The sequence below is a fragment of the Solenopsis invicta genome, chromosome 5, assembly GCF_016802725.1.
Source record: "Solenopsis invicta isolate M01_SB chromosome 5, UNIL_Sinv_3.0, whole genome shotgun sequence".
Lineage (NCBI taxonomy): Eukaryota > Metazoa > Arthropoda > Insecta > Hymenoptera > Formicidae > Solenopsis > Solenopsis invicta.
The window spans coordinates 12327106-12352591 of NC_052668.1; the positions used below are offsets into that span (position 1 = coordinate 12327106).

The 25486-nt window shown below is 37.9% G+C and overlaps 1 protein-coding gene across 1 annotated transcript in view; it reads left to right on the forward strand.

Moving 5' to 3' along the window:
- LOC105200039 overlaps positions 1–25486 on the forward strand; it is a 112270-nt gene that overhangs the window by 80832 nt on the left and 5952 nt on the right. The gene's annotated exons all lie outside the window — the stretch shown is intronic.

A 25486-nucleotide genomic window follows, 5' to 3' on the forward strand; every position in this document is an offset into this window, starting at 1 on the left:
CGCAATTTGATGGGATCAGGAGTAGTATCGGTGTTACATAGACGTCGGTGTGGTAACGTATTACAAGGCATTATTTTCCAGTTACGTCACAGCGATTAGATTCTCACTCACTTCAGCGACGTAACAAACAACATAAAACGGAGAAGGTCGGACGGCAATAAGAGGTTGTCGACGGCCACATTGTTCTAAGTTTTACAATCAATGACCTCCGGTCCGATCGGCCAGCGCCCACGCCGTGATTTTATCCAACGGCGCTCTTCTTCCTTTTTCCACTACCGATTCCTCGGAACTCACGCGAGCTTGTCGTAGTGTCAGGTACATAATGGTTGAAACACCCACGATTATGCCCGGTACTTACAGTATCCTCTCGAGACGCGTACGCATATATTCAGCTTTGCATTTCGCTGCGTTCGAACTTTGTTCTCGAATTACGCGACTTGGGAAAGGAAAACGGTCTCGTTTAAATTCGATAAATGTCAAGAATGATCGTGCATACATTTTTCAAGAGGAAGACAAGATTATCGGTTTGCATTTCTAAACTCTCGGTTCATCATCCTTTGCAATAGCTCGATTGACGTACGTATATACTTTTGTTAGTGATAAGTATCGCCTCGATTACCATCAAGGATGTACATAACTTTGAAACATGACATGGTATAAGTGAAGTATAACATGACGAGAAGTTATGCAGTCTCTCTGAAGTGCATCCGGGTTTCCCGGAATTTATATACTTTTTTTTCCTCTGTAATCTCCATGGTGCACGGTTAACTTTTGCCAATGGGAAAGGACGAGTCACGAATACAGTTCGAGGATAACGGAATTGCGGAATCGGTAGCATGGCGATGCTCCGTTGCGCTTTCCAGACATTCCGGGTTAAATTATAGCTCACGTTCGCCACCCCTATCTTGATAAGATAGAAAACCGACGCCTAACTCACGCTTTGTATTGACTCGATGATACTTGATAGCATAAATTTTAGCTGCTATCTTAATTTCTTTCTTTATGTAACTTCGCAAGAAAAGTTCTTCGTGAAAAAATACGTCTTCCACGAAGACATATTATGAAATATTTTACAATACACTTTATAATTATTTGATAATAATTCCGTAACTTTTCTTTCTAAAATGTATGTATAAAGATTTAAAGAGCAATTACTTAAAATATACGATCAGAGCGTTGCCTTAAATTCAAGATGAGTTGGGAGACGCCTGTTGGGTTTACAAAGAATCGCACGCTTCTTACCTTGAACATCATCAATAACATCAACAGAGCTTCGGCAATTTTTCTGCCAAATACGGACAAGTCTGATGTATCGTTTCGCGCTGAGGGACAAACCCGATTGTGGGCGAGCTTATTGTCAGCGTCGTCGTCACCGAGCGAGCGGGACCCAGGACGAAAGAGAGATTCAATTGCGCGTACAGTTAGCGCACGTGGGCGATAATAACGCCGCGAAGAAATGCCGACGCCCCTTCAGGTCCCTTTTGCCATAATCTCCCTTCGCGTGCATCGGGCCGTGCCCATTCGACCTCCGACGAGCCTCCTCCTCGGCGCCGCTCACTTACGAGCTTACTTGCCCACGAAGGGCAGCACTTTTTCGCGCGATCCATTGTCGCGAAGAAAAATGGAAGGTATGAAATGAGGTCAGCCGCTCGCGCATTGGCAACCAGGAATACGATTGGCCGATAGGTAACGTCGGTCGCGGCGTTTCATAATAATCAGGATCGTTTGTCTTGCGAGGGCCACGTGAAGAATTACGACGTGAGACTTTTCCTGCGCGCACGCTTGGCGACATCGTGATTAGAAAGTAAAATCGAATGTGCAAAGATTTATTATCTGTCATTTAATCGACTGCATAGCTGTCACTGAAATAAATTAAGTGACAAACACATAAATAATATCTTTAATGTAACTATTCACCTTTTTACTTATTTCCGATCTATACAATAATCATCAAACGTGTTATAAAGGTAACTGTACCCTGTATGGCCTATCCAACATGGCCTACTTGCTGCTTTTAAATAGTTATATGGCGAATTGGACAAATAACGCCAGTGTGTCATATAGGGCTGTCACTGTGACTTGTTGCAACAGTTGACTGCTCAGTTTGTGTAATTCTGTTGTTGACAGTGAGGTCAAAAGTAGAATTTTTTTCATTGTGTTTCTCATGATCTAGTATTTGGGAATATACTGGGAAAGATACTGCTTTTTATAACTATCAAGTGATAGCTATCAATCTACGCAGTTTATATTGTGACTCTATATTTATACTTTACAATGCTATATTTAATTTATATTTCCGTCATAACGTCCTTCTTATAATCAAAGAAAAAAAAACTCTTTATAAGATATAACCAATATAGCCTGGATGAATAATAAATACACACACATCAATTTAATATTTTTTTAGTACCTTTGTTGCTTCAGATCATAAATTTTAATCCGTCCACTAAACTGCGATTCATAAGCCAGGGGAAAAATTAAGATAAGTCAATTGTCTATTAATAAATTATTGACGAAAATAGTTCTTGTTATATATTTTTATATGTCAACATGTTAATAAACTTATAAATATATAGTACTGGATTTTATTTATTTCCCATTTTTTCAAACATAACTTTTTGTGGAAAAAAAAGAAGAGCATATAATTAGACCACTATACCCACATAATTATTTGAAACTGCTCCATATTTTAAATTAATTTAGAAACGTTTCCTACAATACTTTGAATTTGGCTATCATTTTTTTAATTTCGGACTCATTGCAAAAAATTAGAAAAAATTGCAAAGTTTATGTAGGCCATGCGGGATACGATTATCTTATATAATTATCTGTTAATACGGATTTAGCCTATTACAATTTTCAAAATCAGTATTGGAATGCAAACTAAAGCGACCGCAAGGATTCTCGCGGGAAGTGAATGTCACTTTCGTTGATCGCCGGTCATTATTATACGCCTCCTCGGTTTCTTGAATCGCCTTTTCTTCGCCTCTCACGTCCATTCATGCGATTTCACTTATGCCACTTAACTCGCGCGTCATCACGCTCACCTGTCTCGTTTATTAAGCCACTCGGTTGCTCGCGCGCGCGCGTACGATCGCATGCGATTTATCATTTGTATTGTATTCCTTTGTCGCTATGTTGCGTTTACATTTTATCGTGCTTCGCCTTGTGGAGATTCAATAACACGGCGAAAGAATAGCGGGCAGATTCGAGCGCACCGATGTATCTCGAGCTTGGCGACGTCGGAAATTCTTCGACTCGATGAAGCAGAAAAGGAACCACTAAGTGCCGGTAAATGTGAAATTAATTAAATCTACTTTCTAAACGCAAGAGAGACTCTGAACTTGTTAAGAGCAATTCGAGCAAATGCCTGATATCAGAATCAGAAGCGGAATTTGCGGAACAAACCATCGTGAATAGCGGGGAATCCCGAAGTGAATTAACTGGACTTGTTATCGAGCAATTAGCGAGCGGCCCGTTTCATACTCTAAGCGTTTCTAGATTCATTTGATTATCATATAAACTACTGAGCGATGAAGACAATTTCGTCCTCTCTGATACCCGTACTCTTCCACATAGCGGAAAATTTTTTAAAGTAGATATTAAAAAAATTTTAAAATTAGTCCTGTTTTACCAATTAAACGCAATAAATTTGTAACAACTTTTTGTATACTTATGTTACTTTTGAAAAACCTAATCCAGAATTAAAGTGTGTGCATTAATACACGTTTGCAGTACTGACACTTTTTTAATTCAGATCTTTATCATTTCTTAAACGAATATAATCTTGCAAAATTGAAGTCTCCAGACATGAAGAAACAATGTCGAGCTTTTGAAACTAGATTTATACCTATTTCCGTCGATGTAAATTAATTTTGATCTCAGTTTAATTTACTCTTTATCTTTTTCTAATTCTTGGAACTAAAGAAAGATAAGAAGCAAGTTAAACCGAGATCAAAGTTGATCTGTGTTGGTGAAAATGGGCATTAGACACCTAATTCAACATGAAAAGTTTTATACAAAAATTTATGTACGCGCGATATTGACGTAATAATACGTAATGACGTTATTTCGTAATTTAAACCGTACGTATGTACAGTAAATCTTATATGCGTAAATAATTATTCAGTCGGTAAAATTCACGACTCATTGTCAGCATAAATTATTTCAAAGCAAAAAGCACTACATATAATAATTGAATCGTAAAAACCTCTGCTACGAACTTCTTCGAGTAAAAAAAAAGAAAAACGATTCTCTAGAAACAAATGCTCATGCCGCGGATATTGCATGAGCACAATACGATTGCTGAATCGGAAGCGAGCATCACGTCGCGCGTTCCAAGCATCGCGCGCTCATCTCCTAGACGATCTGGCGCGCTCGTGAAAGCCCGACGTGCCCCGGGGTCAACGTTAAAGAGCTTCGCGCCGCGGGATGTCGAGCGCGAGGATCCGCTGACGAAAAATGTCGGCAACGGGCGCGGTAACTATTTTGCAACCGTGCCAGTTTCCACGTAACCTTCCGCCGTCTCCCGGCCCTTGAGCCTCGTAGAAGCCTCGAGGGCGGTGGTCGCTGGCTACGCGCGGCGCAAGAGCCCGTCCTGAAGTATCGTTCACATTATGACGGTTTCATTAACTTTAACCATAAGTTTAAATCTTCAATGCCGACGCTTTGTTAATTTTCAGAATTAAAATAAGAAGGAGTAAAGTGCAAGCTGCACGACTCCTCAATTATAGTAAATGTTAATTGACGTTCGTAAGAGGCAGAGAGAGAGAGAGAGAGAGAGAGAGAGAGAGAGAGGTCTGCGAGGACGAGCATCGAACTCCATGTGAACGGTACTTGAGGATTGGCTGAGGCATGAAACAAGTCGGCGTTATCGGACGTTCAATCTCCGCTCTTGTGCGGCTCGCGTCTTTTTACGCCGCCCGCGGAAGACGCGGCCGCGGAAATTGGAGGCGGACATCGCCGCCGCTGAGCCGCGAAGAGAGAAGACCGGCGAAGTGACGACTGAAGAATGGAGCAATATGCACAGCACGCGCGCTAGAAATGCAGTTGGCCGAGGCACTCTAGGATATCCGATCGTTATCGCGGGTTTATTACGGGATGTTTTGATTATCGCGGACGAGCGAGGCGCGCTGCTGCACGCTTCACTCTCTTTGTGTCTTATGTGAGATGGGTTAACGAGAGTGCCGTCATCGTAAATGCAGGCGCGAAGTAACGGCGCGAGACGTCGGTTAAACTCCCACCGCCTCCTCCTTATACGCAAATGAAGTTCCTCTTTTGGTTTTATTCGTGCATGTTCCAGAAGCAAAGCGAGACGAAGCGAAGCAACAGGAAACAATTCGTTTACGTCTATTTTCTTTTTCTCTCGACGACACACCGCCGCGACGTTAAAATAGACGTTAAGTACATCCACGCGCGCGCGTTTACGAGAGTACTCGGAAATTTGGCCATTTGCACCGCGGTAGAAATGACGTTACCTCAGAGGATCTCACGTCGCGATGATATATCTTACGTTCGCGCGAAGGGGCGCACAAAGGACATTAAATCGTTAGCATTCAGATCAAGACGCTAGATCGGATTACGAGCGCGTTTTACGACGATCGTCGTGCAATCCTGGCATTACAAATACATGTTGAGTTCGCCCGCGCGATGCGTTCGTCGCGTCCAAACGCATTCAACATGCCGCGCGATCGTGATCTCCATGATCTCTCTCTCTCTCTCTCTCTCTTTTCTCTCCACCTGGGACCGCGCGCGGCTTCTCACCTCGCGACAGGATCGCGAAGATTAACGACGCCGAGAGAGGCGATCCGCGGCTACGGCAGCCGGGCGATGCACGCGTGATAGATCACCACGTCTAACAATGCGGATAAATATCGTAATGCGCGCGAACGGTTACGCAACGATCGATGACACGAACTGATAGCGCGACGTGTTCATCCACGGACGGACGCGCACTTTTTACTCGCAGGTGACGCGGGGTACGTGTGTTAACGGCGCTTTGTTCAATTGATCGCGACGATCGGCTAACAATATCGGCTCGCGTGAAAACATCGCGATTACAATCTTAATGGTATTATTTACGATGTAATTACAATTGCGTAATCGAATGGGCAATCGATCCCTAATAATACTCACACGGAAATTATTTGTGAATCAAAACAATCTAAACATTCAAATAGCAAAGTTCTTTTTCTATTTTTATTGAATTGTAAAAAAAATACATTCCCGAAGAGAAATTGTGGAACCGACAAAAAAAATTTATAAATATGTATCGTCTTTTAAAGCTGCTGGCTAATTTTCTCAAAGTCACTAATACAGAGGGAATAAATTTATCATAAATTTCCTTTTATAGAACGGAATATAATTAGATACAGCCATAAATACGATATTCCTGTCGCGAACGCGATGCGCAAAAGTCTGCGAAGGGTTGCGGTTGACTCACGAGTCCGGCGCAGGAGCGCATCTTTATGCGGCCCGTGCAAGACAATGAGGCCATTGTCGCTCGTCCAAGGTACGAAGTTGACCGGAAACTTATTGTTCCCGTCTCGTATTTCAAACGATCGGCCCGTCTGGCAGGATTCCCCGACGTCGCTAATATTAACACCATGTTACTAGCCGACCGAAGAAGATCGAGCCGGCCACTTTCCATGTGAAATATCTAACTCTCGAGGATGCATGCGTTATCTTCCAGTTCGCGAGATCCTTGGAAGAGAGTATTTATAACCGAACTTATGAATGATCCTTTCTCTGAAACTCTCTCTCTCCCAGCCTCTTAAAAATTTTCGCCGCTCTCTCCGCGAATATAAGAAATTCACTACTCGCTTACGATTAGGAAATTAGAACGTTAAGGGATTATGAGATTATTAAATAGTTCTTGATGAAAGAAGGGCTACGTTTCGTAAAGGATGCTATAATCAAGGCACGAAAGACAAGCGCAGCCCTCACCGAGCGGGTAAATGAACGCGGAGGCGAACGCGGCAGTTCAACATAAATCTTCCGGGTCATACCGATTAATTACTGCAGGAAGCAGGGCCCTGTAATTAGATCCCCCTTGATACAGCGCACGGCCATCTCGCACGAGCAGTCTCTTCGGGGAGTGGAAGACGACCAGGTTGAGAGAAAATCTACGAGCGAAAGACGACCAGGTCGTTTCCGTTATAGCGGATTATCGATCGTCATGTATCCAATCAATTGATGTTGCTTTTAACCTTCCACTGAGAGCATTTCGGTCTTATTTTTATCCGCGTAATCCTTGTTTACGGCTTTCGCGCATCTCTTACTTTCATACAGGTCATAATAATTAAGCCTCTTCTCTCCTGCGGCAATTATTTTCGTCAATACCTAGCGACTACTCAGCGATAATTTCTGGACATGCGAATCCGTGTCCGCTATACGTGAACTTCCGAAGGAACCTTTCACGGATTATTGATCAACCTCGTAACCGATTCTTTCTGAACTTTTCGGTCTCCAATTACAACGTCGTTACGAGATTTACGAGAGAAAATGCAGTTTAATGACGACTCAAATTAAATCCATGAGCCAAATTGATTTTGCTCTACTTTAAACTCGTAAAATGTTTCACGTCCGGCAGTAACTCTGCTACGTCGACAAATAGTGTTCGTATTTGCACAGAAAAATGAAGCAAAAAGATCAATTTTATATTAAATTTTTATATTAAAACCTTTAGATCGCTGGATAATCTAAATACTGACGCTACGGAGGATCTCCCATTATATACATACTAGATATTAAAAATCGACAGCGGCGTTAAATGTAACGGAAGCAAATTTCAAGCAGGTACATTGAAAAACATTTAATGTACATTTAATGTAAATTTAATGTTGTCAAAAGTGCATTAAAAGTGAACTAATTTCATGCACAAGATTTTCATTTATTGATGCATTAAATTTAATGTGTAATTTAAAAATACATTAATTTTCGTAACATTTTTAAAAGTGTATGGTTATAACCGAATTATAAGTACAATATTTCGGGAATTTTCTAAAGGAATTACAATAGATCCAATGCCGGCAATGTAAAGATTAAAATCATAAATCTCAAAGTTTGTAATACCTATATGTTCACATTACAATACGCGGCGTATATTATCGTGAAAAACAGTATGTGACTTGTATTCGATCGTTTACACGATAAAGTTAATAAATTGCGCGATTAATAAGCCGATTATTAGTCTGGAACTGAGACCGATTACGTAGACACGCTCATTACCTCTATGGCTCTAAAATGGCTCTCACGTTTAATGGGACCATTTGCAATTAGACGGGCGTACAAATGATACGTATCGGGAGAGGGAGATGCAATTATCTCGCGTTCGTGCAAATGTTTATTCCTGCCGGGCATCGTTCAATCGCGTAAATACGCAAAAGTCTTACCGCGCGGATAATAGAGAGCTCGAAAGCGTTTTCCGAGCAAACGCGCCGGTGCCGATGGCATACTATCGGTTAAGTTGAAATGTGAAACACACGTGAGAAAGTAACAGCTGGACTACATCGCGTGGGCGCTCATATATATATATATATATAAAACGGATTTATCGTTTCGCGCAAATTCACGGAAACCGTGATCAATCTCGTGCGGATCGATCGAGCTCGAGTACGCGCATCCCGGTCCGCCGAGTTTCACTTGTAAACCAACACCTGTATGTAACCCCCCCGGGCGCGCTCATAAACTTTTCACCGTAATCTCGGAGGTGGATCCGTAATATTAAGCTGACTTCATCCGCCGTCCGTTGGTATTAAGGTAGATTTATCGACGGTATGCGGCAGCACCCGATTCGGCTACTTTAAAACCTGCTCGTAGCTACTAATCCGTCGAAAGTTAATGCGCGGCCTCCGCGTACGTACGCCTACTTCAATACCACGTGAAAGATGATACCAACGGATCACAACATCCATAGAATATTGATTCGAAAAAGTAAAAGAATCTGAAGAAGTAACCATGAAAAATGGAGATATAAAAGATTAAAGGAGAAAGCGAATTAAGACCTGTCTATTTATCATACATTTTATGCAATAACTTTGTTAATAATCACTATTTTATATTCAAAGTTAACGATTGTATTCATCAAAATGTTGTTTGACAGAATCTAAACTCAAAATAATAAAATATTTATTACATTAAATGTTTTTTATAAAAATAATTAAAAAATAATAAAAATAAATAAAAAAATAGATTTAAAAAATGTTTATTTTTAAAAATAAGGTATTTTGTTACAAAATTGTATATTATTAATTTTCCACGAATTTAGAATTTTCCCGTGTTCACAAACGTTGTACATATTACTTTATCCTTGTTTAACATTAAACTATAAAATGATATTTCTATTTCTGAACGCAGCCCAGTACAGCGATAATTGAAGAATTATTTCGACATGAAAATGATAGCCATATTACCAGCGTGCTTGAATGATCATATTAACCGAATGTTACGCTATTGTTTAACTTTACATATAACTCGAAATGTGTACAGTCAAACAGAAAGTTAAGTAACAAAAGAAACACTCGAGTGTACAAACGTCCATGTAATAATACGCTCAAAGTTGAAGAAGAATGATGAAGTACGCGTAATTAAATGTTAAAATGTACTTTGAAAAAGTTTCGAAATTTTCGAAAGTAAAAATGCCTGACAACAAATGCTATTGTGTACTGATATATTAGCGCTATTACATAACAACAGACTACTCACAGATGTGATTCCGTAAGTAATTTCTAGAATTTATTACCTAATAACGGAAACAGTACGAGTGGTCATAATATCCATACGGTCCACATAACATCACCTTCTCTAAGATTATTTGAATACAATGGCAAAGCTGTCAAAAATTAAGTGCTAGACAGATCCTAAAGACAGAAAGGAGCGAGGCAAATGATTGTAACAAAGAGATCAGTTAATCCTTGTAGTAGCGACACAACCCCGGGCGAGATTAGTTAACCGTCAAACAGCCGTAGACAACGCTCTGACGCGTAAAGCCGGACGACACTCGCGCGACGCACCCCGCGTCAGCCGAAATTTACGTCGGCACTTAATTTTCCCGCTGCTCTGACTCACGGACGAGGCTCGCGGAAGAAATCCCTCCCCCGACACACTTTTTGATCGAAAGTAATTCTATGTAATATCTATATGACGTTTGAAACATCAGAGCACCGCTCTCCGAGCACGCTAAAACACCCATAAATCACGGCGAGAGGCTACCGACGTACAAGTTATGCGACTCTGTTAAGAAACGGCGTTCAACAACTTCCTTCTTCGGATCTTAATCTCTCATCTTGTTGACCCTCAGCTGGACGCTCGCCGTCCGTGTTACACGCGCAACTCCGATTTATTCCGATCCATTCACTAAGAGGACCATCGATCGGAGGCTGTTCCTTCGCCCGGTTCCGTTCCCTCATTCGCCTCCTCGTTTCTCCGCTTTCAATCTTCGCGGGGTCTTATCTGCGGTCGAGCGCAAGAACTGGTTCCGCTGCCGACAACAACGATTGACTTTTAAATCCGTAGCCCGCGTGTCGGCATTATCGATTTCGGAGACAAGTTGGCTGATCGAGAACGGAATTGCGAAACGTAATCGCGACACTTTTGTAATTCCCCGGAGCTATCCGTTACACGCTTTCGTTCCTCTCCGTCGCGTCGTCCGACGTCTCGTTCGCATTCTTTCTCCCTTTGCCCGAAGCTACGCGGTGATGTGTACTTAAGTCATTCTACGAAATGCCTCGCAGGCCAAATATCGTATTATTTCACTCGGTATCATCCCGTAACCGAGCGCTACAGAAATGTGATTTGCGGGCCACGAGATTAATGATAACTAGATGCTGCCTATTATGCGCGTCGGATTTTTATTGAATATTCGCATCAGCAGCCGCAGCGGATGTCGACGGCAATCTACTTCTTTCACTTCCTCTCGGCAGCGGACTCGCGCGATTCCACGATTCTTCAACCGGCTCCTCGCCACGCGGCAGGCACGCTGATCGACTTTGAAGTCGCGGAGCTTCGATCGAGGTCGGAAGATCGAGTGATCGCCTTCGGAATCCTCTCGTCCCTTCTCCGCCGAGTAAAACGCGTACGCGCGGGTCGTCGTTAATTTCCACGTTTTTTTACCGGACGGCCGGCTGGCGTTACACGTGCGCGCGGCTCCGTATCCCATCGCATCGCATCGCATGGCATCGCATTCGCATTGCCGCTGCATCATGCGCGTCTGGCCGCACATTCCGCGCGCCGGGCACGGGAGCAAAAAGGGTGAAATGCTCCCGCGCTTAGCTTCCTCTCGCCATGCGTTGCACGCATCCCGATTCAACGGCGGAGGAACTTTACGACATTCCGCGGCCGCTCGTGCCGCAGAGATGAATTTAACCGGCTGCATTACAACACGCTATGCTAATCAAGCGGACGATCAACCTGATTTCATATTATTACCTATGCGACCGTAAAAATTCGTTTAACGTTATAGTTCCAGACAGAGACGCATAAAATATGCCAGTCCTCTCGAAGATAAATCTCGACTGTGTGTGTGTGTGTGTGTGTGTGTGTGTGTGTGTGTGCGCGCGCGCGCGCTGATGAATTCGAGTTTTATATTTTTATGAATTCGAAGCGCTCAATGCAACTTTTTGCATTAATATCATATCCGACGCGCTACTCGAGTATTCGTCTCTCCGATTCATTTATGAGAGATCGTTAGAAAAAAAGAAGCTTAATAGATTCTCACGCACCTTCGTTTCATTTTTTCTTTTTCTTTTCAAATAAACAAATTAAAAATGTTTCCAAGACTGCTAAGGCACATGTGCCGCTTAACGTGTCGACAGCACGTATGCCACTGGCAACAGACGAACAAACCGGTCGGCCTTATAACGTTAATTAATACGCGCCGCAGAACTACAGAACCGGCATGACTCGGGCCGATCGTTATCCAGCGCGAGACGCGGGAAGTAGGTATCGTTAATCAATATTCCAGGAACCTTCGTGGTTGGGCCTGAACGGGCCGCGCCGCGCCGTTTCGTACACACGAGAAACGTACGTGTCATCGGAAAGAAGTTATCCAAGCGCCGCGGCCGGCGGTGCTGGCGTATATAACATAAACGCGATAACGAGGAATGTCATTTGTTAAAAAACACTCACGCGGAGACAGATACTGCCACGTGCATTAGTGCGTCTAATCTATCCTCTGAATGGCCGCGAGCGTAATAAACGTTCCCTCATACATTTGTCGCGTCGATGATTACGTATGAAAACTGGCGGATTATTCAAATGACAGAATACGTCCGAGAGCAAAATTACATTTAATTCTGTTATCGCGTGGCCTGGAATGCGAGATCGACAAGGTTATAATATCAATCTGATAACGCGGAATGACGTTTGTGAAATGAATAGGAATCGCGGAACTCGATAGAAACGTGCACTTAACGTCGCAGGGGGGAGAGGAAGGATATAATCCGCTCTCATTGACAGAGCCATTTAGCTGCCACCGCATCGCCGCAGTTTCGCCAGCGGCGACTCTCTGCGAATCTGGTTCAGAACAGGTTGAACGCGAGAACCGCGCTGACCCAGACGCAACCGTTGATTTACGACGGCCTTATCGCGGAACCACCGAAATTACCGGAGTTACATACGACCCACGTCGCTACGCAGCTCAAGTCAATGAAGACGTTCGGGGACGCGATAAATTTCTGCAAAAATACGCCCTGCCTTTACCAATTGCAATTAATTACGATCGCATCGGACTTTCTCGCTGTCACTCGAACGAATTTACGACGCGTATTTACAGAGCACGCTCGATTCAAGTAATTGACTTAAGTAATTAGATGAGATATCGATAGGCACACGGAGACGGATGTCGAAGCTTATCCCGATGCTTTGATCGCGCATAAACGCGGTTTTCTATCCGCGACAATTAGAAATTGATGCGCGGTCTGATTCCGATAGCGGCTACAGCTAATGTCCGTGTAATCTCTTTGCTGAGGGGGCTCTCACAATTTTATATATATATGTACAGTAATGCGATAAAGATCTCGATCGTCGGATGTAGGAACGCCCACCAATAATCGCATGCAAATCGGTCTTAGCACTTACCGAGCGCGTGCCCGTGAAAATCACGCGAACCGAATACACGCAAACACTCAAACAGGCATATTTTTCCAGAACAAAAGGCATACAAATAAAAGTCGAAATAAAAAATATTCGTCAATATAAAAAAAAATTATAACGTTTTTTTATTAATTAAAAATTTTATTATTAAAAGTTTCGTTTGTTAAAAATGATACGATTACTGTTTCACCGCGAAAGCGCGTTGAAAGCGTCGATAATTTTTTTTTTTTTTTTTTTTAAATAAAACAACGATGAGAGAGATCGGCAGATACAAATCCGTAGAGAGTTTCTAACTTTGAAATCCGAAAGGGAAGGCGGAGATGAAGAAAGTGCTGATAAATACGAACGGGCCCAACGTAAGATGATATCGCTCAAAGATACCATGTATCAGAGACTGGTTGACGGACATTGGATACACACGATATCTTCCGTCTCCCATCTGCCCCATGAAACAGCAATCCTGTACTAGCGAGCGATTTGCATTCTGAATTCATCTACGTTTTTACCACGTTAATAAAAGTTATGCTAACGAAGCACATCCGCGAACAAATGCGCAGCTACGGTAATTAACTTGAGTTTAGCTCGATTTTTTTTATACTTCTTTTGAGAAACAAGCATAAACGTATTTTTCAGATATCCCTGTCTACTAGGTAAGGATAATATGATGCAATAGTTTCTTCAACAGTTCATATTTTCCTGGACGAACCTACATGCGATGCGCGATGATACTTCGGATTAAAAGTTCCGAGCTCTTTAAAAACTGAACGTCTTGATTCTCTTTCTGAGAAACGGACCTCCCTGCCCCGAGAATATTGTATGTTAATTACGCATAAGTGTGAGCGGTACAAAGCCACATTGTGCGCAAAGCCCGCGTACTCACGCGCGTCTTTTTCCCCCAACGCCGCGCCGCGCCGACCCGCGTGTGGGTGCGATGACGAAGCGACCCGTCTTTTAATTACCGTCGGATGCCGGGAATTAATTATTGTTGCCGGGAGGCGGCCGCATCGGTTTGTCTACCCGAACGAGTCGATTAATCGAGGATTCGTTACGTTTTTCAGGGGAGGGTTTTTATTTTTAACTGTCAGACGTTTTGTACGGAACCGTTGCGCGCGGTCCACCGGTGTATTAATCACATCTGTATCGAACATTAAATATTACCCGAAAGCGCATCCGCATAAATCAATCGTAAAACGCTGACTCAAGAAGATTGAAATACATCTGATAAGTGTAAGTAAGCAAGAGGATGGTCGAATACTATATTTTGTTTTTTTTTAATATAACAGTATAAATAATATTAACCCGGTACGCAGTGAACACTAATGTCCAGTAACTATCTTTTATCTAAATAGATCGAAACAAAGTCATTTTAACGGTTGCTCTTAGAATTCAACGCGAATTATACGAGATATGATATCTCACCACGCCATATGTATCTCACGACCCCCGTCTCTTTTATATATAAAAAAATTTTCGCGTACATTGATATAATCAGAGAAGAGTTGCTAAATGCGTACCTCTTCAATGTTTTCTTTCACATATTTACTTAATTTAAGCAATATTTGGCGATAAAAATAAAAAACAAATAAAAAAAGATAAATAAGTTTTATCTTGTTTTGTGCATGCTATTAACGTTTAAAAAAAAAATCAGATACATCTGACGTAAATTTTTTATCAATTTATATAGCTGATAATAATGTAATTATGCAATTCTATGTTGAATTGTTATATTTTTATAAAAGAAGGTTTGTTGCCGAATATTTTACATTCATTCTATTACATATTTATAGTACAATTATTGTAAAAATTAAATTGATATTTTTATAAACTCTATCAAGTTTTCCAACTCGTATCATCAAGCAAATTTTACTACAATATAAATGGCACTAATGTAAGATTGATAAGATTGATAAGTGGTAATAATAAAATTAATAATTGCTATAAATAAAAATGTCAATTACAAAAATAAATTCCAGCCAGTTTTGTTTGCTCTTATTTGTTTATTATTATTAATTATTAAATATTTACTCGCATTTTCGATAAAGTATTAATATTATAAAATATTAGTTAATTCTCTATCATGTTAATTACTGTAATGTTTGAAAATGTTTTCAAAAACGATATAATTTAAGAGATCATAGATACGTTTTAGGCAACTGGCTGTCTAAATCATACTTTTCGCAGTAAGTTACAGAAAAGATTTATAACAAATTAATTTGTTATCACTGAAAGATTTAATATGCAATAACATGGAATATCAAGCTACAATTTCGAACTTTAATTTGTGTCCAAAATAGTATCAATGCGATATATAATAAAAAATAACTTACGCATTTGGCAAACTCACCTAATATCATTTTACAACAATTGTACATCAAGGCACTGAAAAGAACTCTGTCAACGTTGTTTAGTCTACACTTTTTAAAATGCAACAATCCTTTGCGATACTCGAGACATCCGGACTTTGATAACTCTGTATATGCGATATGTGACCGTCTGCTCGATAGACACTCTTGTTACAATGACAACAGTCTTCGACTAGCAATCTGTGCTTAACGGGATTCGAGTCAACGTTCTCTCCGGCATGATTTACAGCACGTGAAGTAATATCTTCGATGGTAGTCATAAAAAATATCAACTTTGTTGCGAAATATTGTGGAAAGTGGCATAAGTAGCATAAACATAACGTTTATGGTTTATTTTGCTCTCGTGATGCGATTATCGCTGCTAATTTCGCGCGCCGGGTTCTCCTAACATTTGATGAAACCGTTGAGTCGCGAAAAGGTCGCTCCCGAGTAAAGTGAGGTCTAGAAAGGTCTCGGCAGATTATACCTGTGAATGTGTCTTCCCATATTCAAACGCGCGTGCCTATGCGTGTCAGCGAGATTTTAATTGAAGGAATAAATAAAAAAACCAAAGAAATATAAATAACTTCTACGCTTTCTTTTTATAAAAAAAAATCTTTATAAAAAAAATAAAAATGTCTTAACTTATAGTACTTTAATGTAACATTGAAATACCAAGAAAAATTTTAAGTTTTATATTTTAACAATTATATCTTTTTCTTTTTTTATTTAAATAATAAAATTCGAAAACTAAATCAATAACATCATGCTAAAATTACTCTAATAATAATAATTATTATTCGAAACATTAATATACGTATTGTCTGTTCATGATTCTGATTCTATTTCCTGAAAAGCTTGTCTATGTATAAAATGCTCTTTAAAATTGTCAATATATCGATATATACAGTTTCATTTCACAAGCTTTATATATGTAATTTCTATTTCCTGGAAAGCTTGTCTATATATAAAATGCTCGTTAAAATTGTCAATATGTCGACACAGCTTTATTTCGCAACCTTTATATATAATGTGTATTCTCATATATAGCGACAAATAATTATATATATATATATATTACGTATAAATATTATTTTAATCTTTCCTAATCCATTATTCATTTTGATGGATTTATGAGATACTGCATTCTGTTCTGTATTTTACTGCATTAATTCAAGGTACATATACACGTACTTTTTATCCGTATATGTAATATAATTTTCATAGATTAATTACTTTCAATTAAATATGTAATTCATTACTCACCGAAATAACGTGCAGCAGCGGAAGTAAGCTACATTGAATTACATTGAAACTTGTACTGACCTGTAAAACACAGGTATATCCAAATTATAGCACTTTTACAATAAACCATAGCGCGCATAAAATAATTATAAATGATTTCTTTAACACAAATACAAGTAAATAAATTACCTTATAGCTGCTCCACCGTTGCCCGATGCCTCCCAGGCTTTCTCCTCCTCTTCCTCTCAGGTTTTCTTATTTTTATACACACGCACATCTGTGAAAAACAATCGCACAATAATTAGCACTTCCGACATTAACTACACATTATACATACTTCCTTGTATAGTAATGATAAAGCGTACAAATATAAAAAAAACAATAAGATGACAATTCCCATTATGAATCAATGAATCCTAATTATGGGTCAAATTTGCAAAATTAAATGTTTTTTTAAAGACATACATTTATTAATAAAATTACAGAAAATTATTTACGACTATAAATACCAGCTTTAATATATCTTTAATAATTCTTTGAATTGAATGATACTCTTAGTAAATTATATTTAGTACACTAAACATACAATAATATATTTAAAACATACGTTAACATTAACGTACATTTAATTGGAATTTATACATAACAACTTATACATAAACATTTTTATATATTTCTGTAAAATTTACAATTGGTTTATTGAATGAATATATATATATATATATTAAATATATATATTTTTCATATATATATCATAATATTTATTGCTTATATTGACATTAACAACTTTTTAAAATAGTTGATCGTTAAATTTACACAAATCAATTTAACCTTAAATGACCCGTAATTGAAACCATTATCTTACAAAACTGCGATATTCGAAACGTCTAGAAAATTAAAGCAAATGATGAATTTTTAACACAGAAAGACAGCAAATCATTGATGCAATTGCTGAATTTAGTATTGATACTGTGTAATGCAATTAATTGAATTAATGGATCGCGCGATTGATTATCCAAAAATTCACAATCTAAATTCAGTACGCATTTCAAATGAATCCCTTAATGGTACACACACACACACACACACACATATATAAACGCTCGACATGTGATTTATTACGACTTCCTGTTATTTAAATCATTTTAATTCGATTCAATATCGATTTCCGTATTTTACTATGTCATTTATTTAAGGGAGTATTCTATAGTTCAAAGGACTATTTTAAAAGACTATTTTTATCTATTTTTTGCTCTGAACTGAACACATTTGGAGTATTGGCGTTTTAGATACGTGTTTATTACTTCTTTAATTTTATAAAAATTTAATTTTTAATCCTTATTTTAATATAAATATATATATATATATATATATACCTAAAAAATCTTGTTTGTATTAAATAAGTTTGTGCTGATCTTAAAACAAAAATCCAAGATTCATTTGTATCTACGCAAATGTGATTATCGCTAGAATTTGAATAAAGCATTTATCGCAATGTTAAACAAAATGGCGATCAGTTAAAAATGAAGAACGGAATTTTGCAAAAGTTTTTAAACTTTTGCAAGCTGTAAAAAAATTTTTCAATATATTAAAAAAATCTTAATTCCAACCACAGCCACAAGTATTACGAAGTATTTCATGTCAAAGCAGAAGTTGGTTCAGTAGTTTCTGAAAAAAGCTTGAAATGAGATGGAAAAACATGAATTTGAGAAAAACGTATTTAAAGTTTTACAAAAAATTTACATATATAAAAAAAATGAATTATCTTATCTGCTATATCATAAAATCAACTTTCTCCATAAAATCCATAAAATATTTCTGCCTCTTTCTCTTTTGATATATTGTTTAGGGATGAAGAAAAAAATCTCGCTTTTGATTACAAACAAATTAATAAAGATCTTGCACATTATTTCACGCGCGTCGTTACACTGCGTGACATCGCTTTAACCCATATCTTACATTTTTCACGTCAAAAACAATGACACCGTTCAAATTTCATTAAATCGTTTTACAGACTTATTCTTAATAGTATAAAAATTGGAAAAAAATCAATTTTTTGCCCGTCAACTAGAATACCCCCTTTACAAAAAAGACGTTTTACAGGCAGTAAAAATTTCAAATCACATTGCGAGATGTATCTGAAAAATTGAGAATCAAATTGTTAAGGCATAACCATCGCTCATAAATCGCAATTGAACTCACATGATCCCCAAGTTCCCAAGATTCCTAAGTCGCTTCGTACTCTGAATAAATCACGCGAGATATCCATTTCAGTAGACCTTGACTACGCTTCATTGTTAATCATGGAGATGATTAATTGCACGAGTTGAACTGATTATTCGTAAGGAATGATCGCGTTTCGAAAGATAAATCGATGACATATGAAAGCGTCTCGTGCTACTACCTGCGTTGTTTTACTTGTATGATAGCACAGCGACCTTTCATACATAATTATATATAGCATGCATCGCATGCCGCGGAAAACAAACACCAAGCAGCGTGTTGAATGATTCCAAATATAACATTGTACAATATTGTAAGTTCTACATAATATGCTGTGTTCTTTGCTCTAAAAATCAATTTCGATGAATGTTATCATAATACTAATTTACTAAAATTAACGTTTATTCATTATAAATTAAAACATTTTTCTCAGAAAATTAATTATGTAAAACAATTTATCATTATTTTATGATACATTTTTACTGTAATGCGACTGTAGGATTTTATCAAAACAAGAAATGATTTTTTAGTAAACCAAGAAAATATAATTGTTTCGAAGGAGCGATTCTTATAAAATTTAAATTTAGGGGAAGGATCACCGATCGAAAATGTGATGATTACAAATTATAATTTATTATACTTTTTTTAAATTTTTATATCTTAAGAAGAATAAAATCATGTAATTTTAATAAATTTTAAAAAATTTGCTACATTCCTTATATTATTAATTTGATGTAAACCAGTTTCTTTCAAGGTTTGTTTAAAATACAAAAATTTAAAAAAAATAGTAATAAATATTTATAAAATTTATAATTTTATCATGTTTTCGATTATAAAAAAAGCACAAAGAATAGTTATTCAAATTTAAATTTGTGTTCATTGTGTTAACATCATATCTTGTTAATTCTTTCCAAATGGATTTCATGGATGGACTTCAATTAACCTATCACTGAAATAAATTCTAATTTTATATAAATACTTTTTAAACGGGAAATTAAATAATTTATACGTAGCCTTTAAAATTTGCTATTAGTGTAATCATCTTATTAACTAATTATCAAAATGTTTATACATTAAACAAAAATAAAAAAATAAAATAAGATAAGCAATAAAAATTAATATCGTTTGAACATTAACAGATTGATACATATATGATCATACAGATTCTATCTCATTGGCCAATTTTGGTTTATATCTCGAAAACTATTGGAATTTTCCATATAAGAATTTTTGATATTAATCTTGGGACCTCTGCTCTATTAAAGAAACATTGTATCATGAAATGATGTATGTAATAGAAAAATTAAAATTGAATTATATAATTTAGACTAATAATCAAGACTATTTTTCTTAAACAACGAAACGGGACAAAGAATTCGGTTTACAAAATCGTCACGGTGCGAGCTTAATGCAACTAACTCGATAAACGTCAAAAAAAAAAAAAAAAAAAAAAAAACGGAGCTTGGAACACGGAATATTCATCTGAAAGACGTGCCTTCGACACGGTTCACCGATCTCTTGAGACCGGCGTGCACGTGATTTCGTGCCGGGTTCCCGAGTTTCATTCACGAACGAACGCCCGGGGCGAGATACGGCGAATGTTAATGAGGCGACCGGTCAGCTGCTACGATCCCGCGAGAGGGATAATCCTCCGTGGAAATTAAATTCCGGAATTCCCGTGATCCACCAGACGACTCGGGATGAGTCTTCGAAGAAACCCATTCGCAAATCGCCCATCTCTGTGGCATTATGGAAATCATCCGCCTCTCGGAACGTTCCGCTTCCTACGCCCGATGTTACAATTATACGGCGCGATCGTCGTAACTGTGTGCGAAAGAGGCACGGTATTAAGTAAAGCGAAGTAGAATATGTTTCGCAGAAACCTCCTCTGAGTTATCTTGTTTCTCGATTGATAATAAATATCATGTTGTCAGTATATCGTGTAATTTTCATCGATCTTGTCGCGATCCGTTGCCACAAATTACTCCGTGTCACTATGCAAAGCTTAACGAACATAAGCGAGGAATGATCGAATACTGTTCACGCTGCGAAACCCGTATGTACAATCGCCATCGGCGACAACTCCTTAACGCTGACTTTATACCATGGGCGTGGAGTCGTATAAGCGCACTAGCTGCACCCCATAAACATGCCTACGCTATTCCATGCTGCCTTCTTTTCCGGCAAAAATTCTGAAACACGAGACCGACGGAACCTCGTGCCACGCTACTACCTTCCTACTGATGCATCCTTTAGGAAATGCAATCCCGTCCGATTATCGATGTTGAGTGCACGCGAAAGAGAAACGTGAAACTCGCAATAAACGTTCAATCCGATTAGAGAGCAAACGGCAGCATAAAATTCAATTTAATTTAATTTTCCAATATCGTTAAAATGCGACATTAATTAAAACATAAAAATTACGAAGAAACATTTTAAAGAAAGTCCACAGTAGTGAGGTAGAAGCAAAGTTAGAAAGTAATCGCGAGGCAAATTCTTGTTTGAGATAACTGCTGATGATGTAATCTCTAGTATTTTCCGTGCATATTGAAGCAGCAAATAGTAAGAATATCAACTAATTTCGAAAGAGCGAGAGCGTTCCTCGTAGAACGTCCCACGTACCGAGACATGAAATTTATGACCACGATCCCTCGGCCAGACCATCCGTCAGAGACGATCGCGAATCTCAATTCTCATGTACCGACTTGACGGACCTCGTCTCGCGGAGAAAGACGGAGAATGCCCCGTGCGAAGCTCGTATTACAAAGGGTCAGCGAGATCCGCGCACTTTATCAAGACAGAAAAAAGAAGAGTCCCACGCGTATTCCTCGGCGTAATTTGTCGTGCACGGATTCGTATCCCGTTTCGCAGAACTTTATACGATGTACTGATGCGCTCTCAATTGAAAACGCGCCGAGCTTTTCAATCAAACTGATTCGACTTTTGTGTGTAATGTGGAATTTTTGCACGGAACTGTGAGATTCGACGAAAGTAATAATTAGCGGTCGATGACTGACAAGTAGGATTGTATCGCCTCTAGCCTTTTCCGCCGCCTTGAAAGACACCGCGGGAAACGACTGTCGCAATCCTGCCTTCTTAATGACATCGCGAGAAATGATTGTCGCAATCGCGTACCCTCGTCCTACCCCATGCAGCGAAAGGGCATTAATTGAGCGGCGCGCAACGTCGTGATTACGCGCGACTGCGGAATCGAATAAATAAAATCTTAACTGTGATTGATTGTCCGACACCGCCGACCGGACACACAATCGTAGCGTGTCGTACCGCACGTTCATTGTCATCGATCTCGGTGATTGAGTACTGCGTCGAGTACTGCGACCCATTTAGCGGAATTTTATTTTTACGTTAGTCGTATTAATGTACAATTCTCGCGTAAATTAAATCCCATATGATGAAACTTACACTGAAAAAATAATTTTGTTGTAATCAAAATTTGATACACCTAACCAAATAATTTGGTTAATGTAGACTCAACCAAATGTTTAATTACTCCAACCAAAAAATGTGGTTGCTTCCATTTAATGTCTACTACCAAAATATTTTTCTTGCCTTAAGGTAAATTTGTAACAATAATATTTTAGTATATTAAAAAAAAAAAAGATTTGATGATTATTATACTGGTAATAATTACCAAATCTAAAAAATAATTTATCTAAAATTAATTTGTCATTAGAAAACTAACGTAACAAAATCTATAGCTTGTATTTGCGAATTAAAATACACATCTCCAAAAAAGGTATCAAGAATATTTGAAAATTTTCATGCTTTCATAATTTCATAAAATAAACTATATATACATTGTATAAATTAATACAATTGGAACATAAATACAATTTTTTTTATAAAATCCACTTAATAATACATTGTCTTGTTAATAACAAATTTTTAATTGAAAAACATTAAGCAAATAATTTGGTTGCGCTGACAAACAAATTTGTGAATTTTACTCTGTCTATAATAAATTTCGTTGGCGCAAGTAAAATATTTTGCATTGCCAATCGTAATATAATATGTGTACCAAATGTTTTGGTTGTAAGTAAAAAAATTAGTTGTAGCAAAAGAAAAATGTTTTTCAGTGTACAGAGATCGGAAGATATCTCTACAAGCAAAAAGTCCGAGAGTACCCTCGTTCGATTCTTTCTTCATAGTTTTGCAACTCTGCCATCCGATGCAAAAACATCGAGCGTTCTTCGCACGTCGCGTAATACGTGTAATATAAATGCGCGGTACGTATTATATGAATGCAAAAGTTGAATTTTTTTAATAAACCCTTGCGCCTACGTGTTCTGTGGCATATTGCAGCACTTCGATCTTAAAGCGTAATAATACCCACGGTTGATTTTCTTTTCTGTCGCGGAAATAGTGTAATTACGAGCGCAACATGGTTATTTGTGATGTGACGCGTGTCGCAGAGAATTTCTCTCACAGGTTTTTCCAACTTTCAATTAAGCGCTTTCAATTAGTCAAATTCTTATTCCTGGCGCGGCCACTGAGTCGAATTCGTTTCACATATTAACGAGAGGGAAGAAAATCGATTGCTAGCCATGTCTATTTTTCCATAAAAGATACAAGTAGTAAAAAAAAAAAGAAAAAACGGTCATAGACGTCTATTAAAAATATATAAGTATTGAAGTTAAAATAATCCGCAAAATCCACTGCTTATATTTAGAAAATATCTCGCAGAAAACGTGTGTATAACGTGTATAAAGAAATATACGATAATACATCACTAAACTAATTGCTCAGATACAAGATATCGGGAATATTTTGCGCTATAAATTCACCTATTGCATGTTAGAAGATAGGTAACTTTTTACATACAATCTGCATGTCTTATGTCAAATATTTTTAATGTCATGTTGGTACGTCTTTCCTCTTGCTACATATATAGCCAATTTCAGCCATGGTTCAATAGTTTATCATGACACTTGTTTATTTAAAAACCAATGTATTGATACATTCTCGAAATTTAAAAATGACAATAAGATAAATACCAAAAGTGAATGACCTTAACAGTACGATTAAATGTATTTATGCAAATTAAAGCGCAAACTTTAAAAGCCACACGCATCATATCGACCATTTTAGAAAACATTTTTTTTGTGAAGTTTAAAGTTTTAATGTATGCTTTCCGCTTTAGAAATTCAGACATCGCAAAATTGCCGAACGATCAAAGCAGCATTTCAATAAACAAATGTTATGAACTACTGCATCAATATGACTGAAATTTATAAAATATGTTTAAGAAAATATAATGCTAACATGATAAAAAAATTGACACACGTAAAACATCTTTACCCTTTTTTTTAACACAATTTTCATTAATGAGAGAAAACTCGATTAGAAGTGAAAACATTTTACCATGATATATTTCCACCAGTAAGCTTTCAATTTGCATAAAATTAGATAAAGCTCCCAATATCCTATGTGTCTAGACAGCTTATTTTTATAAAATAAGATTATCTTATTTACTTAATATTATCCCGCAGCAATTTCATTATCTTTTACTTACAAGAATTTTCAGGCTTCAATAAAAAAAAGTAAGGATAAGAGCAAGGATGAAAATTGACGTTTTGTTGCAATTTTATTTAATAATAAATATATCTTTCGATATAATTTTATTAATTTTTTGAGCAATAGTAAATTTTCTTTTCAATTTTAACACAAATATGCTTTCGATGGAAATGAATCACTGGTAAAAGCTTTCACTTCGAATCAAATGTTCCTTAAAAATATTATAATATTTGCTAAATATGTAGCATAAAATAAACTCCCAATATTCTGCATCCGGACAATTAGTCTCGCGATTGTATTTTAGAACGGAATCACTTCAGACAAGAAGTATCTGAATGAGATTAAGAAATTAGTCGTCAGCTGATGTAACTCTTGGAAGTGCTGACTGGGTGTTCGATGTCGTATCGAGTGGACCTATTTATATCGAACGTCAATTCCATGTCAATTATTGGAATGACGACCGATCGGATCGCGTCAGATGCGAGCGGAAATCGGTACGTGCGAACCAGTGATGCGGGGCAATTAGAGCCGATTAAAGGCGGGCTAAATGCGGCCTAGCGATATACGGACGGCTTCTACGCCGACAGCGTGTCAGTCGGTGAAACATCTAATTTGTTGTACGGCGGAGAGCACAAAAGTGAGCCGGGTTAATTGAACCCAATTAGAACTGGGTCGGGCGTGTACGAGTCGATAGTCTAGTTTTTTAAACATAATGTTATGCAGCTTGTGGTCTCGTTGCTCTCATTCTGTAGCCCGGCGCAACGTCATCGCTGTGATGAGTACGCTCCTCGTCCGTTACGTCCAAAGGTTCACTCGCGCATTTACAATGGACGTGTATCGAATCAGTTATCCAACAAGTGAATCTCGTAAAAAGTTTGCGAAAGAGCAATATAGAAAATCGCATAACCGTCACTAACTTTTTTTCTAGAGAGGCCAAAGCTTTAAATAGCTTAAAGAGCTTTACGTGAAGAGAGGCTCCGAGACAGTGCAAAGTCTAAAATCGGGCCACATAAGACTATAAAGCTACTTCTGAAAATGTTTCTTTGAGA